General features: G+C 37.8%; 1 long non-coding RNA gene across 1 annotated transcript in view; it reads left to right on the top strand.

Annotated features, from left to right (window-relative positions):
* LOC102982445 (uncharacterized) overlaps positions 1-16,844 on the top strand; it is a 157,924-nt gene that overhangs the window by 133,167 nt on the left and 7,913 nt on the right. The window contains exon 4 of the long non-coding RNA XR_003679391.2: positions 1,069-1,183. This is a non-coding gene — a long non-coding RNA (uncharacterized lncRNA). The remainder of the gene's footprint in view (positions 1-1,068; positions 1,184-16,844) is intronic.

The following is a 16,844-nucleotide window of genomic DNA, read 5'->3' on the forward strand; positions in this document are numbered from 1 at the left end:
AAATGCTTTCAGTTTTTCACCTTTGAGAATGATGTTTGCTGTGGGTTTGTCATATATGGCCTTTATTATGTTGAGGTAGGTTCCCTCTCTGCCCACTTTCTGGAGAGTTTTTATCATAAGTGAGTGTTGAAATTTGTCAAAAGCTTTTTCTGCATCTACTGAGAGGATCATGTGGTTTTTCTTCTTCAATTTGTTAATATGGTGTATCACATTGATTGATTTAATCAGATTGTTCTTATGCTATCGAGTTATATGAGTAGTTCTGTATGTAGATTTTGATGGTGGTTACATGAATTTGTATATGGTATTAAAATTGCCTAGAAATATACACACACAGACAAGCAAATGAGTGTATGTAAAAATTAGTGAAAACTGAATAAGGTATATAGTCTAATTAGCAGTTTTATTAGTCAGGATTCTCTAGAGATACCTAACCAAAATTACAATTTGATATAAGGTATTTGTTCATTCAATTATAAAGGCTGAGAAGTCCCATGAGATGCCATCTGGAAGCTGAAGACCCAGGAAAGCCAGTGGTGTAGTTTAAAGACCTGAGAAACAGGCTTTTACTCTGTGTGAGATAGAAAATCTTTGATGGGTACTTTTTACTGACCCCCTAAAATTTCACACCTGTTACCTGGCAAACCAGTGCCAAGTGTTTTCTGGTATCATTTCCTTTGGCTCCATGATTTACCACATTTAACAAATTAAGAGACTAAGGCTTAGGGAGGTTACAAAAATTACCCAAGGTCGTATAATCAGTAAATTGAAAATTTCTGCTGCAAATCTAGTTCTACTAACCTCAAAGCTCACTCTCTGAACTACTCTGCTCTCCTTCTGGAACATAATCTGATTTAGGAAGTGGAAGGAAATAAGGCTGTAGAGGTAGGCAGTCCTCAGATTGTCAAAGATTTTGTATGACATATATAGTAGAGGTTTCTCTATTGTATCTGTCTCGTTTCCCCTCCCCTTCCTGCTCAGGCTACCCATTATTGTACTTTCTCCCAGGGTTGGGATGGGCACCTGATCTGTACCTGGACTGTCAGAGTGACTCTTTCATTCCTTCAGCTGCAGTGACTGAGGCACGGATGAACATGTGATCCCAGCCAGGCCAACCAGAGGCTTTCATTTGGGAATTCTGACTGAAATTAGAGAAGAGAATTTCTCTCTGAGTCTTGGTGATGTAAGTATGTAATGAGGAAATACCATCAATCATCTTTCTTTCCACATGGGGAAACGAGTCCACAATGGGAAAAAAATAATTTGGGCATAACACTCTTCATTGTCAGTCCACTCGGGAATGCTTTGCACTGTAACCCAGAGCAGGGGTGGAAAGACGGAATAAATGTTCGTTTTGCAGATTTACATCAGGAGTGTTACTATTAGCTCCCTCGACATAAAGTCAAATATTTGTAAGTGGGCAGAATCTCTCTATCAGCAATAAGTTTCCTAAAGAAAATTAATCTTGTTGATGCGAGGCTGGACCTCCATCTGGACTAAAGACCTCCATCCACTGTTCTTCCCCTCTTCCTGAACTCACCCCATAAAATCAACAAACGTTAAGATCCTTCTCTTTACAAAGTCATCAGAAACTGGACAGAAGCGATGCCTGAGGCTGTAATTTGTAAGAATTGAAATAGTAGACTGATCCACAACGTGTAGACAGTGCTTGTCACACCTCTGTTCAAAGCTCCGAGAGAATTTTCACTACATTTAGGATAAATCCAGTCATCACCATGGCCTGCAAGGCCCTAGATGACTGAGCATATGGCTTCTTTTCTGGCCTTGTCTTCTACTGGTTTCCTTCTTGCTCGTCTGCTCCAACCACCTGGGCTCCATGCTGTTCCTCAAATACTCCAAGCACTCCTACTTCACAAGGCTTGCAGGCTCTTTTCCCTCTTTCTGAAACACCTTTCTCTTGATACCCACATGGCTCTTTTACTTCTTTCAAGTCTCTGTTCAGATGTCACCAAATCATTGAAGCTTTTGTTGCCCTCTCTAAATAAAGCAACCTACCTGAACTTATGTGCTGTTTTCTTTATAGTACTTATCACTATCTATTTATTTGTTAATTGTCTGTCTCTCTCCACTGTAATGTAAGCTCCATGAAAGCAAGAACTCTGTTGCTTTGGCCATAGCAGATTCCCTGCACCATCTGCTGAGTGCTCAAAAACTATTCTTTGGAGGGGGCTTCCCTGGTGGCGCAGTGGTTGAGAGTCCGCCTGCTGATGCAGGGGATACGGGTTCGTGCCCCGGTCCGGGAAGATCCCACATGCCGCGGAGCGACTAGGCCCGTGAGCCATGGCCGCTGAGCCTGCGCGTACGGAGCCTGTGCTCCGCAACAGGAGAGGCCACAACAGTGAGAGGCCCACGTACCGCAAACAACAACAACAACACAACTATTCTTTGGGGAATTCCCTAGTGGTTCAGTAGTTAGGGCTCCACCTTTCCACTGCAGGGGGCACGGGTTCAATCACTGATTGGGGAGCTAAGATCCTGCATGACGCAAGGCCAAAAAATGAAATTAAAAAAAAACCCCAAAACAAAAAAAACAGCTGTTCTTTGAACGAATGAATGTAATTGTGACCTTCAATGTGGCATTGTGTTAATAATTGATTTGTAATTATGGCTGAATTCTTCAAAGTTCCTTGAGTTTATTAAATTTTACGTTAATATCACTAAACATTTTCCTTTTCTAAAATTGTTCATGCGCATACACACACACGTGTAAGAACTGCTGAGTTGGTAGAGAGGTAAATGTAGTTAAGATCACTTTGGTGATTAAGTGAAGGAAAGAATTAAGGGAGGTAAAACTGTAAACAGACTATTGTAATTCAGGCTTTGAATGATGAAAGATTGAATTAGGCAAGTGGAAATGGATAAAGGTGCATATTTTTAAAATTTAGGTAGTAATATCAGCAGAACTTGGGAAATGTCTGTCAGGAGTGAGTTAAAGGAAGAGTCAAGGATGACTCCATATTTCTGGGTTGGGGTGAATGGTTGACGATAATGCTACCAACTGAGAATACAAGAGGGGGTGATGTGGAGGTGGGGATAATCACAAAGGTAGTTTTGGCAAGACTGACTTGAGGTAAAGAAGACATACAAGGAAATATGGCCAGCAGACATATGAAGCGGAAGGTCAAAGGCATGGTCTGCAGATTTAGATTTTAGTGTCATGTCCAACAGTTCCAGCCTGTCAACATGCCGCAAAATGAAATCATCACCATTCCTTCAAAATTGCCTCTGTTCATCCTTGTGTTACCCCTAGGGTGATATATTCAGGTTTCACCATCTGATGAAGGGAAAGATATGCGAAGTAACATTTTTAAATTAAGTATAAATTTTTCTGAAATTATAAATATACAAAGTTTGAGTATCAAATAAGAAGTCTCATAGTGAGAAATGCTGTCTTCCTTTCTGAACCATTACTATTCCACGGAAACAACCCCTTTAAGCTCTTGGATTTTTCTTTTAGGATTAATCTTCTTATTTCTAGATATTATCCTTATACTATTTCTTGGTTTATCAGTTTTATATATTTTCTATTAATCTCCTATAATGCAAATGAGTTTTTTACTCTCTTATTCTCTGTTCATCTCCTCTTCCATCATCCTAATCTAACTTTATCACAAGTTTTGGTCATATCCACAGTGTTTACATTATTGGGACTGTACAAAAAGCCTCCAAACCAAGCTGTGTACTGAAATCTTGATTACCTTTCCTTATTTGGCCCAAATTTAGCTTTTCTTTCCATCAGATTTACTTAGCTTTTACATTTGCTTAGGTTTTCTTTTTTTTTCTTAACATCTATGCTTCATTTTTGCAAATATTCCATCATGTCTGTTAAATTGTTATCAATATTATTTTCCAAAATCTTAAACATGTCAGATAATCTCTCAATTCCATATTTTTTCTAGATACCCAGACTTCAACCCCTTTGTCCTCTTATTTCAATTTAACCAGTTGCTTCTAGGCCTGCTGAGTGTCTCATCCTGGTTCTTTAAGCTTATCCATCCATGTAGAACTGAATATTAATCATTTTATTATATTGGATACCTTGTTTAACAAGACCCATTATTTTCCCCTTTCTTGTTTTACATTCTTATTTTACTGTAGCATCTTCTAATAGCTTCCTGTGAACAGATATTTAAGAGGTCCATTTTTTTTCGTGTTTGTTCTTTTTTTAGTCCTTGAGTGGCTGAAAAAAGTCTTATTTTAGCCTCACATTTGATTGCATACGTGGTTACCTATAGAATTTCACCTTGAAACTAATCTTCCCTCAGAATTTAAAGGTATGTTTCTACTGGTTCCTGGTGTCTAGTACTGCTCCTGAGAAGTCCAATGCCACCTAACTTTCTTTCTTTTAACTGTAACTTACTTTTCATCCTTTATCTGACTTGATTTTAGCGTCATGTTTTTGGAAAAACACACTAAATGTTCCGAAATTTCATAACATTATGGTTCAGGTCTGTTTTCATTTTCTAGGCCTGTACTCACTAACCTCTTTCCACTGTAGCACATTTTATTATAATTTAAACAAAATTCCCATATACGTTTGTTGTTTTATCTTTCTAAACCTCTTGTGTATTAGAAGTTGGCCCTCCTGTATTTCTCTAATCCTTTTATCTTTTCTTTCCCATTTCCCTCACATATCTTTTATTCCACTTTCCAGAAGATTGTCTTGAGTTTCTTTTTTTTTTAATTTTTAAAAATTTATTTTATTTAATTTATTTTTGGCTGCATTGGGTCTTCGTTGCTGCTCTTGGGCTTTTCTCTAGTTGCGGTGAGCGGGGGCTACTCTTCGTTGCGGTGCGCGGGCTTCTCAGTGCCGTGGCTTCTCTTGTTATGGAGCACAGGCTCTAGGCACACGGGCTTCAGTAGCTGTGGCTCATGGGCTCAGTAGTTGTGGCTCGTGGGCTCTGGAGTGTAGGCTCAGAAGTTGTGGTGCACGGGCTCAGTAGTTGTGGTGCTGCTCCGCAGCATGTGGGATCTTCCCCGACCAGGGCTCGAACCCATGTCCCCTGCATTGGCAGGCGGATTCTTAACCACTGCACCACCAGGGAAGCCCTGTCTTGAGTTTCTACATATACTGAATTCTTTACTTTTAGCATCGTATGTTTAGTTATGTTTAGCTTCTTCTTTATTTGATGATTGGCTCATTTTCATAGCATTGTCTTTTGCTTTAAGAATGTCACAGTTTCTCCTCTGAACATATTAATTAAGGTAGGCGTTGTGCTAAGTGAGGGGCGAGTTGAGTAGTAGCTTGGCTACAGAGGGTGGGTGCATGTTAGCAAATCTACCTCATCTGTGCCTCTTGCCTTCCCTGCTGCCTCTCAGTTATCAGCCCCTCAAGGAGTTTTCACTTGTACTCTACTTTAACAAATGTGAACTCCTCATGCACTGAAGACCTAATTGTGAAACACAAAACTATACAATTAGTAGAATAATATGTAGGCCTCAGAGTGAAGAAGTTTTCAACAAGGTTTAAAATCACAAGTAACAAGGAATTCATAGTTTTTTTTTTTGTTTTTTTGTTTTTTTTTTTTTTTTGCGTTACGCGGGCCTCTCACTGCTGTGGCCTCTCCCGTTGCGGAGCACAGGCTCCGGACGCGCAGGCTCAGCGGCCATGGCTCACGGGCCCAGCCGCTCCGCGGCATGTGGGATCCTCCCGGAGGGCACGAACCTGTGTCCCCTGCATCGGCAGGCGGACTCTCAACCACTGCGCCACCAGGGAAGCCCGGAATTCATAGTTTTGACTTCATAAAAAAGCAAAATTTCTGTTCAAGTTAAGATAATATTGTGATGTTCTTATATACCAAAATATTAGGAATAGTTGTCTCTGGATGGTGAGAATGTATCCTAGGGAAGAAAGAAAACTCCAAAGAAGATAGATTGACTGAAATGAAATAGAGGAATAAGGAATTAGGTCCACAAGAGGTACGAGTTAAGGTGGGAGATAACAGTTGGTACAGAAGTGAATGGAAATAAGTTAAATGTTATGAGCTAGTACAGTGCTAAAGGGTGATGAAGTTTGCCTTGGAAATGGGTGGATGGTGGCTGAAATGGAGTTGTGCTGAAAATTATGGGCCATTGAATAGATTAGCTACACAATCCCTGTAATCTTTTAAAAGGTGGGCAGAGTTGTGCGGAAGTGCAAGAGTCTGAGCCATTATCGAAACCCTCAATGTCTGATTAAGGATTGTCCAAGGATATTACAGACTAGGGAATTGGTAGACCACACCTCTAGAATTTGCTACTTTATTCAAAGAAATATTCCATCATACTCTCACCTGAATCTAAAACTGGTTGTTCATAAATGGCAGCTCTTAGGATCAACCTAGGAGGAGTCATATTTTTAACAAAGGATCATTATGTTGTGTTTAATCCAACTATATCTCTCTTCTGTTTAGCTTCATCTGTGTAGTAGACATTTTATATAGTGTTAAAAATCTCCACTTTCTTACTAAACTGACTGTTCTTTAATATTTCAACCTCTTAATTTGTGTGCATACCTAATTGTATCAGTGAATTCAGAGTAAAGGAAGATGAAAAGGTGGGGAGAGACTCTGACATATGACAAGCAACCTTTTAAGTCTAAGAAATGTTACACATCCCCTACTGATGTACAGAGTCTTTCCATTGTTTATATACCAACTGATTGTCTTATCTACCTTAGATCTGCCTAACTCACTTCCTGGTTTGCTAAAGGTTACTTGGATGCCAAGAAAACACTGGCGAGATTAGTCAGGTTCATTTGGAGGAAGTTACTTAACTATTGGAAGTTCCCTGGTGGTCCAGTGGTTAGGAATCGGCACTTTCAGTGCCGTGGCCTGGGTCCCTGGTTGGGGAACTAAGATCCTGCAAGTTGTGCAGCGTGGCCAAAAAAAAAACCCCAAAAAACAAAAAAACAAAAATAAACCCCTCATTTTACTTATGTTCCTTTATAAACATTTCCACTGCTACCCTTTACCTAAACCATCCATACTCGCCTCCTTCAACCCACACCCCCCGAAAAACCCCACCAAAATAATAATGAAACATATTTGTTTTCTAGTTCTCCATGGGTGGTGCAATGTTTGTGATCATTGTCCATAATTGGTATAGATTTTAGGACTGTTTTTTTCCTCTTATGACATGCAGTGAAAGTAATCCTGCTAGTATACACCTCCCTCCATTCAATCCTGAAGTCTGTTTCTTCTTCCATCCCCATAGTCCTTTAATATTCACTCAATATTCACTAGGATTCTCCCTAATGGGGTCCGGGAACACATACAGTTTAAGTAGTAGCAGTTGCTTTAAACTAAGGAAACATCCTGGGGAGACCATCTGATACATGAATTCTTTCAATTCCACTGACTTCTAGTCCCCATCATGAAAATGCAGACTGGTTTTTATATGTAATACACACCCACACACACACGTACACATATTTTAAAAAAAATTTTAGCTTCTGTAACTTACAAATTTAATAGTCTGCTGGTATTCCTTCCATATTGTAACTGTGTTTTTCTCTGTGATAAAATGTGAGCTTGAGTTGCTTAATAGTTCACAGATTCAGGAACATTTACTTATATTAACCTGATCCTATGAGAATATAATCCCCCAGTGGAACAGAGTTCTGTTTTATTATAAAACTGTGTCAAATATGCTGCAGGCACATTTTTTTAAAATTTAAATTTGTAATTTAATTGAGGAACACAGTTGTCAAGAATTTTAACAATTAAATAGCTCTGAATCATAGATAGGGTGCAGGCACATTTTTGTTTGTTGGCTCACCTCTTTCTAAACTACAAACAGAACACACCCTTTTGGTTAACATATTCCCTTCAGTCATTTAGAAGCATCAACTAGGTCACAAGTTTCTTTCACATTTTGCCATATTTTATGAGATTTCCAGGCCCTTGTTGTCTTCTTCCTGAAGTAATTTCTGCAGGTAGTGAATATCAAACAATAAGTATGAATTTCATAACAGTATTTTATAGATTATTAGATGTACATTTTATATTTGCATTTAATATACCAGAAATTAGTATTTTATGGTTGATAGCATCTTAAAATTAACTGGCATTGTAGGAGATGTAGATAAATCTACTAGTTCTGTCTCTCTGAAGAGCCCTGACTAATACAAGAAGGGTACAAATTTGACTCACAAAACCATGGATTACTTTATTGTTGTTATGTTACTTGCTGCTTTATAAGCGTAAAGCATTGGTAAATTTTGGCATACATCATAGGCATATTTATTTCTTAAAGATTTGTATGTTACAGAAAGTCCATATCTCATTACAATTCAGAATCCCATTCTGGTTTGACTCCTTGTGAAACCATGCACCTCAGGTTGGGACTTGAACCCATGTGCCGGGACTCAAACCCGGCCAAAACCCACAGTCTTCCAACTGAGATCACACGCCTGGTTTCAGGACTTAATGAAGCTCATGTTCTTGACGTCTCGTCACAGAAATAATTCAGTGAGAGACAAAGTGATAGGTAAGAAATGGATTTATTTAGAGAGAAACACACTCCCTAGACGGAGTGTGGGCCATCTTAGGAGGTGAGAAAGGCACCAGGGTATGGGGTTGTTGGCTTTTACAGGGGTGGGTAATTTCATAGGCTAATAAGTGGGAGGAGTATTCAAGCTATTTGGGGAAGGGGCGGGGATTTCCAGGAATCAGGCCACTGCCCAGTTTTTGATGCTTATGGTTAGACTTGGAACTGTCATGGTGTCTGTGGGTGTGTCATTTAGCTTGCTGATGTGTTTTAATGAGTGTGTACTGAGGCTCAAGGTTTAGTGGAAGTCGACTTGTTTGCCATCTTGGACCCATTTGGTTCTAATCAGTTTATGTCATGTCCTTGGGCTATGTCATTCTTTCAAAGGTTGTGCCCTGCCCCCTTCCCTCCTGTTTCACTTTCCCATTTAATTGAGAAAGACATCAACCTGCTTCTAATTTAGAAATGTTTATTCTTGGAGATCTATTAACCTGGGCTGTACAACTTTAGTTCTGGATCAAATTGCGTTAACAGAAATATATTTTAATATTATGTGGATGATTTTCACTCAGAACTTTTCTAGGCAACAGTCATCTTTGGACGATCTCTTTGTCTTTTGTCAATTATTTTACAGGCCATCACAAATTAGGTTGTTCAAAACCGCTTAATAGTAAATCAACTATACTTCAATAAAAATAAATAATTAAAAAAAAAAAAACCCTATCCCAAAACAATTAATAAAAAACACCCTGAAAAAATCCTGTCAAAGAGTAGAGTTAGCTCAATTTTTGTTTTATTTTCTTTTGTCTCTCTTTTCTTGGTTTCTTCTTTAGACTTGCATTATTTGGTTTTCATTTGTTAATTATTTTGGAAAAAATTGCATTATTCCTAATTATTATAGTCAATATCAAATTATCTTTGGGAATATACTGAGTTTAAATCAATGGCTAAAAATTCCATATAAAATATGTGTAATCTATATTACACAATGCATATTATAACTTCTATATTAGGACAAAACAAAGTCAAACAACTTTTTTAACAAAAATTAAATTATATGAATATTTATGAATAAAACAGTTAACACTTGATTCCTCCAACAAACTTAAAATTGCCTAAAGCTATGTGTCCTTTTTTCACTTTTTCTTTAATCATTTTTATGCATGGTTATAACTCTTGAGTCAGGAACATTTGACATGATTTTTATATTTATTCTTATGAATATGATTTTATAATTAGTGATTTTATAATTTTGTGTGTGAAATTGTATTCTTTTTCTCATTTCCATTGAGAAAATAGACATTATAAAATTAACAATATCTCACCCAAATAGGTAACAGCAAACAAAATATTTTATTTTAGTGAATGTCGAAAGCATATGGATATCCTGTAGACTAACTGATTTATTGAGGAAGTTGGACAGTTTTTGTCTTTGGATTGAAATTTTTAAATAAAATTTCTATACCTAAAATTAAAAAAAAATAAAGAGAGGTGAAAACATATTAATTGTTGAAGCCATTTTATAACACAAAGCTGTTGGCATGGTTCAAGACTGTTTTTAAAAAAAGTTTTGTTTTTAGACGTATTATCTCATAATACAAAAAAAATGTCATCCATAGTTGTTTCTTATAATGGTCCCCAAATTGGACTAATTAGAGATTTATAACATTATGGAAATAGAAACAATACCAGAACCTTAGCGATTATCCAGTTGTGTTAGTCTGCTTGGGCTGTCATAACAAAATTTCACAGACTAGGTGGTTTAAACAACATAAATTTATTTCTTACAGTTCTGAAGGTCGAGAAATCCAAGATCAAGGTGCTGGCAAATTTGGTTTCTGATGAAAGGCCTCTTCTTGGCTTATAGAAGGCTCCCTTTCACTTAATAATATGCTATTAAGTTTCCTCTATGCATTTTCATGGCTTGATAGCTCATTTCTTTTTAGTGCTGAATAATATTCCATTGTCTGGATGTACCATGTAGTGTCTCTTCTTACAAGGACAGTAATATAATCTGATCAGGGCCCTGATTTTTTTTTTTTTTTAAGTATAGTTGATTTACAGTGTTGTGTTAACTTCTGCTGTACAGCAAAGTGATTCAGTTATACATATATACATTCTTTTTTTAATATTCTTTTTTTTTTTTTTGGCTGGGTTGGGTCTTCGTTGCTGTGCACAGGCTTTCTCTAGTTATGGCGAGTGGGGGCTACTCTCTACTCTTCGGTGTGGTGTGTGGGCTTCTCATTGCAGTGGCTTCTCTTGTTGCGGAGCACTGGCTCTAGGTGTGCAGGCTTCAGTAGCTGTGGTGCGCGGGCTCAGTAGTTGTGGTGCGTGGGCTCAGTAGTTGTGGTGCACAGGCTTACTTGCTCCACAGCTTGTGGGATCTTCCCAGACCAGGGCTTGAACCCATGTCCCCTGCATTGGAAGGTGGATTCTTAACCACTGCACCACCAGGAAAGTCCCTTTTCTTTTAATATTCTTTTCCATTAAGGTTTACCACAGGATATTGAATATAGTTCCCTGTGTTATACAGTAGGACCTTATTGTTATCCAGGGCCCTGACTTTATAATCTCATTTAACTTTAATTACTTCCTGAGAAGTAAATACGACCACACTTGGGGTTAGAACTTCAATATATGAATTTTGCAGGGACACAAACGTTTAACCCAGAACACTAACACCCTCATTTTATAAAGTAAAAACAGATCAGAGAGAATGATAGAAACTCAAAATGAAAAGAGACCTAAAGATTGTTAAGATTAACTCTTCCTCTGATGTTGTCTATCAAAACATTTTAAATAACTTGATAAAGTACATTCTTGGTAAAACTGGATCTCTTAGCTACTTGATTCTCAATTGAAAGTTCTTTTTTAAAAAATTTATTTATTTTATTTATTTATTTTTGACTGCATTGGGTCTTCGTTACTGCACATGGGCTTTCTCTAGTTGCGGTTAGCGGGGGCTACTCTTCGTTGTGGTGTGTGGGCTTCTCATTGCAGTGGCTTCTCTTGTTGCAGAGCACGGGCTCTAGGCACACCGGCTTCAGTAGTTGTGGCTCGCGGGTTCTAGAGTGCAGGCTCAGTAGTTGTGGTGCACGGGCTTAGTTGCTCCGCGGCATGTGGGATCTTCCCCGACCAGGGCTCGTACTCGTGTCCCCTGCGTTGGCAGGCAGATGCTTAACCACTGCGCCACCAGGGAAGCTCGAAAGTTCTTTCTATGACATTTCTGCCCTCTTTTCTTGCATAATTCTCTTCAGTCTTTTCCAAGTTGTTACTAATTCCCTTTTACTGCAGGAGGATCCACTGCCCTAGGTTTTTAGCTTGGATCATGTTCAAGGGCTTGAGAACTATCTGACGGTTTATGGTAATTTTTCTGTTATTTTTTGTTTTAGGTGTTTAGCTTTTATCAGATCCTCAAAATAATCTATGATAACAAAAGTGTCCATCCACTAAACAGTAATTTTCTGTATCCTATCAGAGCGACTTAGTCTTCTCACTCGTAAGTCTCAACACTAGATGAGGCATATCCACTCAATCAAAAACCAGTAAGGAGTATTTTGGATGTTCCCAGTACTGAGTTTCATGCTAAGAATGAAAAAATGAATATCACAATTCTGTAATAAAGACTTAGTGAAAGAGAAATGATAAGGAGGAGTTGGGGAGAAGTAAATTTATTGAACATACAAGTTTCTCTAACTCCAAAACCTATTATTTTTTCATTTCACCATGCCATGATTATCCCCAATTTGATTTGCTCCCTCCTTCTGGATCTTATTAAAGCTGTAGGATATTGGGCATGAAGTATCCGACCAGTTTTTTTTTTCTCATTGTGAGCTAACATTGTGTTGGGTAAAGGAAGAAGTTTAGTGATGTCCCAATTATTTTGCAAGTTGAGGTTTTCATTTTCAATTTTAATTCCAAGAAGAAAATTACACATTCTTCTTTAAAATCTCCCTCCAATCCAATATACACACAGTATAGACTAGAGTGGATCCCAACAGAGATAGAGCAGAGTGTGAGCACATAGGTAAGAAAGATAATGAATCAACTCTATAGCTAGAATTTGCACAGAAAATTCAGAAAAAGGGAAAATCTCTGAAAAAAATACAGTGATAACTTTATGGATGTAAACACTGTATTTAAAACAAATGCATAAGACAAGACCTAAGAGAAATAAGTAAAAAGGGCCTTGAAGCAAAAAGCACACACCTGCCAGTCTATGTGGGATGCCAGAAGCAAGTCTGAAAAGGACCATAACATTAACATGCAGTAGAAAGAGACAGAGCTCAAAATGCACTATATGATTTCTTGTATTTATCTATGTTGAGCGATTTACATATACTTCCCATTGCAGGAGGTGGGTCCCATTACTCCCCATCTATTCTTCTTTTATTCACGTTAGCTACTATATTTGTCTCCTATTGCTGGTGTAACAGATTACCTAAACTTAGTGGTTTTAACAATACAAATTTATTATCTTATAGCTCTGTAATTCACAAGTCCTAAATGGGCCACGCTGGGCTAAAATCGAGGTGTGCATTCTTTCTGGAAACTCTAGGGGAGAGCAAGTTTTCTTGCCTTTTCCACCTCTTAGAGGCTGCCCACATTCCTGCATCCCTGACCACTTCCATCTCCAAAGCTAGTAATAGCTGGTCAAGTCTTTCTCACATTGCATCACTCTGACACTGACCTTTCTGCCATCCTCTTTCATATTTAGAACTCATGATTACATTGGGTAATCCAGAATAAACTCTTTATTTAAAGGTCAGATGATTAGCAATCTTAATTCCCTCTGCAACCTTTATTCTACCTTGTTATATAATATATGACAAATTCCGGGGATTAGGCCTTGGACAACTTTGGGTAGGGGGACATGATTCTGTCTAACACAGCTAGGAAGTTAAAAAAAAAATACCCTAATTAATGTTTTGTGTCATAGCATGACAGGTAGACCTTTCCTGAGCTGTAAAGTTTCTTACCCTCTGTCTCTTATACCCATTAAACCAACTGAGAAACAAAGAACTATATTAAGTTACCACAGGATGCGTGGATATTAAGTTAATTTAGTAGTCATATATGAGAAGTGGAATTATGTAGCCCTCTCTAAAACTTCTTATAGTATAACTGAATCAAATGAAACTCAGAGAGATTCCTAGTTCTTGATGTCACAGAAAGCCAATGTTAGAACATCTAGTTACCTCCACCGTCTCTGATTTATTTTCTCAATGTAATATTATTATCAACACATTTATTATCTGATTGGAGAAATGAAAAACTTGAAAAGTCATTTGCCTTGAGTTATAGTTTGAAATAGAAAAATAAAAATTGTTGGGAATTCCCTGGCCATCCAGTGGTTAGGACTCTGCGCTTTCACTGCCAAGGGCAGGGTTCAATCCCTGGTCAGGGAACTAAGATCCTGCAAGTCGCCCGGCATGGCCAAAAAGAAAGAAAAATTGCTTTCTTAAATTGTATGTCCATCCTGAGCTAGGAATATAGTAGTCATTACTGTTCCCATTTTACCTTTGAAAGATGAGGCATATGGGGATCTTATTAACCACACTGCTAGAAGGGGCAGAACCCCGATTTGTCCAACTCCAAAGCCCATGCCCTGGCTTCAAGCATCTAGCCAGTCCACCACCAGGCAACTATCATCAGGAATGTGAAAAGTCCTGTTTTTGGCTTGTAGGATCCAAATTTAAAAATTTAGCTTAGAAATTCACAGTTGGGACTTCCCTGGTGGTCCAGTGGCTAAGACTCTGAACTCCCAATGCAGGGGGCCTGCACTCTAGATCCCTGGTCAGGGAACTAGATCCCACATGCTGCAACTAAGAAGTTCACATGCCACAGTTAAAGATCCCACATACCTCAGTGAAGATCCTGTGTGACACAACTAAAACCCAACACAGCCAAATAAATAAATATTAAAAAAAAAGAAATTCACAATTGTTTTATAATTCCCAAGGACATAACTTCATTTCAAGTGATGCTGTAGATTTCTAAATGATGTTATGTTCTAAGGACATAACATCATTTCAAGTAATGCTGTAAGGTAGAAGTCATACTCCAAATGAGCCTATTTATGTGAATTCACTTTATTAAGAATATTTATAATATGTGTCAACTTTTAAATGAATAAAGAGAATTAATATGAGAAAAAGGAGAGCTGCAGCAATCTATTTGGTGTTAAACTCTCCAAAGTTGGAGCTTTAATAAATTATATTGTTTCTAACATTCAAAGGCTTTCATTCTCTCTCTCTCTTTGAAGGAGGCATCTTCCAGCTGAAACAGCATTTCAGATAACTCAATATTTAAAACATTTCTCAACAGCAATGTCAAGTCTAAATAAAATATACTATGATAATGTTATAGAAAACATACATTTTATTGTATTTATTTTAAAAATTCCATTCTTTTATTTATTTATTTATGGCTGTGTTGGGTCTTCGTTGCTGTGCGAGGGCTTTCTCTAGTTGTGGCAAGCAGGGGCCACTCTTCATTGCGGTGCGCGGGCCTCTCATCGCGGCCTCTCTTGTTGCGGAGCACAGGCTCCAGACGCGCAGGCTCAGTAATTGTGGCTCACGGGCCCAGTTGCTCCGCGGCAGGTGGGATCCTCCCAGACCAGGGCTTGAACCCGTGTCCCCTGAATTAGCAGGCAGAGTCTCGACCACTGCGCCACCAGGGAAGCCCCGAAAACATACATTTTAAATAGTAGATTTCAGGACATGGATGAAAGGAACATTCTTTTCCTTTGCATCATTTCCAACTATTTTTTGTTTGAGGATAAGATTTTTTACCCATTGGCCATTCTTCTTTGCCTCTTTCAGATTACGATGTACGTGTTTTCCATTCCTTCAAGAGCATGTAAAATATACTCCACCCTGTGTTTTGTGAATGTTGCCATCTTGAACAGCTATTGAATAATAGCCAGGGAAAGTCACACCATGATGTTTCCACATCACCTATTAGGAACAATCAGGAACATGAAAGGGCAAGTGGATGCTATCTGGACAGAGTCAACTTGAATGAAGACACAGAAGACCCACCCAAATCTCAAGCTTCTTCCATTTCGTTTCAATGATGGGTCATTTAGGAAGGAAATTGTTTGGGAAGTAAACTGAAGATAACTTCCTGTGTTCTTTATTTTATCAAATAACAATCTATTTTCTGAAGTTCTTTCATGGGTTCATCTCACAGGTAATTTGGCTGTTTATTTTTCTGAGCAACTTTACATAGAATGCTGAAATACATTCTACTTAATTTAAGGCATTTAAATTCATTATTATAGTGAGAGTACTGTTATCTGATCACTTTTGAATGCCGTTTGTATTTAGTGAGGGTCCTTGGAAGTAACGCCTTTTGTCTGGTTTAAAAAACAGAATAATTTTCCAAACTGTTTACTATTCATCTTAAACTACTTCCTTCTATTTCAAACCCAGACTGTGGCTAAGCTCTGCAAAAGCTTGAGTCCTTAATAATACATTGGAATTGGAGGTCAAGTTGGGGGATAATTGTGATTTTTAAATCTTTTTTTTAAACATCAACTTTGGAAAAAAAAGCAGCACTGAATTTCCTAAGTCTGTGATATTAAGTTGTTAAAATATAATTACTAAATAAGTTACAACACATGCCAAAGCTATCTGTATCTATATCTATGGGATGAAGGAAAGTAAAGAAACATCAGGGGATCCAGTTTGAAAATGATAGCTAGCAGTTTCTTGATTACTAAAGTAATCATTCAAAAATGTGAAATATGTAATTGCCACATATCACTTAGATTTTAATTTTTGGATGTGTATTTATTTACTTTTCTATTTTCTCCATCTTTCTAATTAGCAGGCTATCAGCAAGTACCCTAATCAAAAAGAAATAGCCTCTTATTGAGGTCCTGAAATGCCTTATAGTAAATAAAGTACATTAGCTTTAGCACATGAATTTTATAACAATTATTTTCATTTTGCATTGATTTGCTTTGATTTTTCATTATTCTTCATTGTGATTATTAAATAAGTTATTTTCACATAGTGATATGTATTTAAATTTATATACAGTAATTAGTTATGATATGCCAGGAACATTGCCATTTATGAGGAATAAAATGGCGCATTCCTAAGCTTTACTTCAGCTCTAACATGGTAAACTCTCTATCCAAACAGAGTTCCCTTTCACATAGAAAAATAGTCTCCATAAGCTGGAAATCAACAAATCCAATCACAATCACACAATCACAGTGTGCTGTACATCCAAGAACATGAAGATTAATCCACATGAGGGACTTCCCTGGTGGCTCAGTGGTTAAGAAGCCACCTGCCAATGCAGGGGACATGGGTTTGATCCCTGGTCTAGGAAGATCCCAC

Source organism: Physeter macrocephalus, chromosome 4, assembly GCF_002837175.3.
Source record: "Physeter macrocephalus isolate SW-GA chromosome 4, ASM283717v5, whole genome shotgun sequence".
NCBI classification, from domain to species: Eukaryota; Metazoa; Chordata; class Mammalia; order Artiodactyla; family Physeteridae; genus Physeter; species Physeter macrocephalus.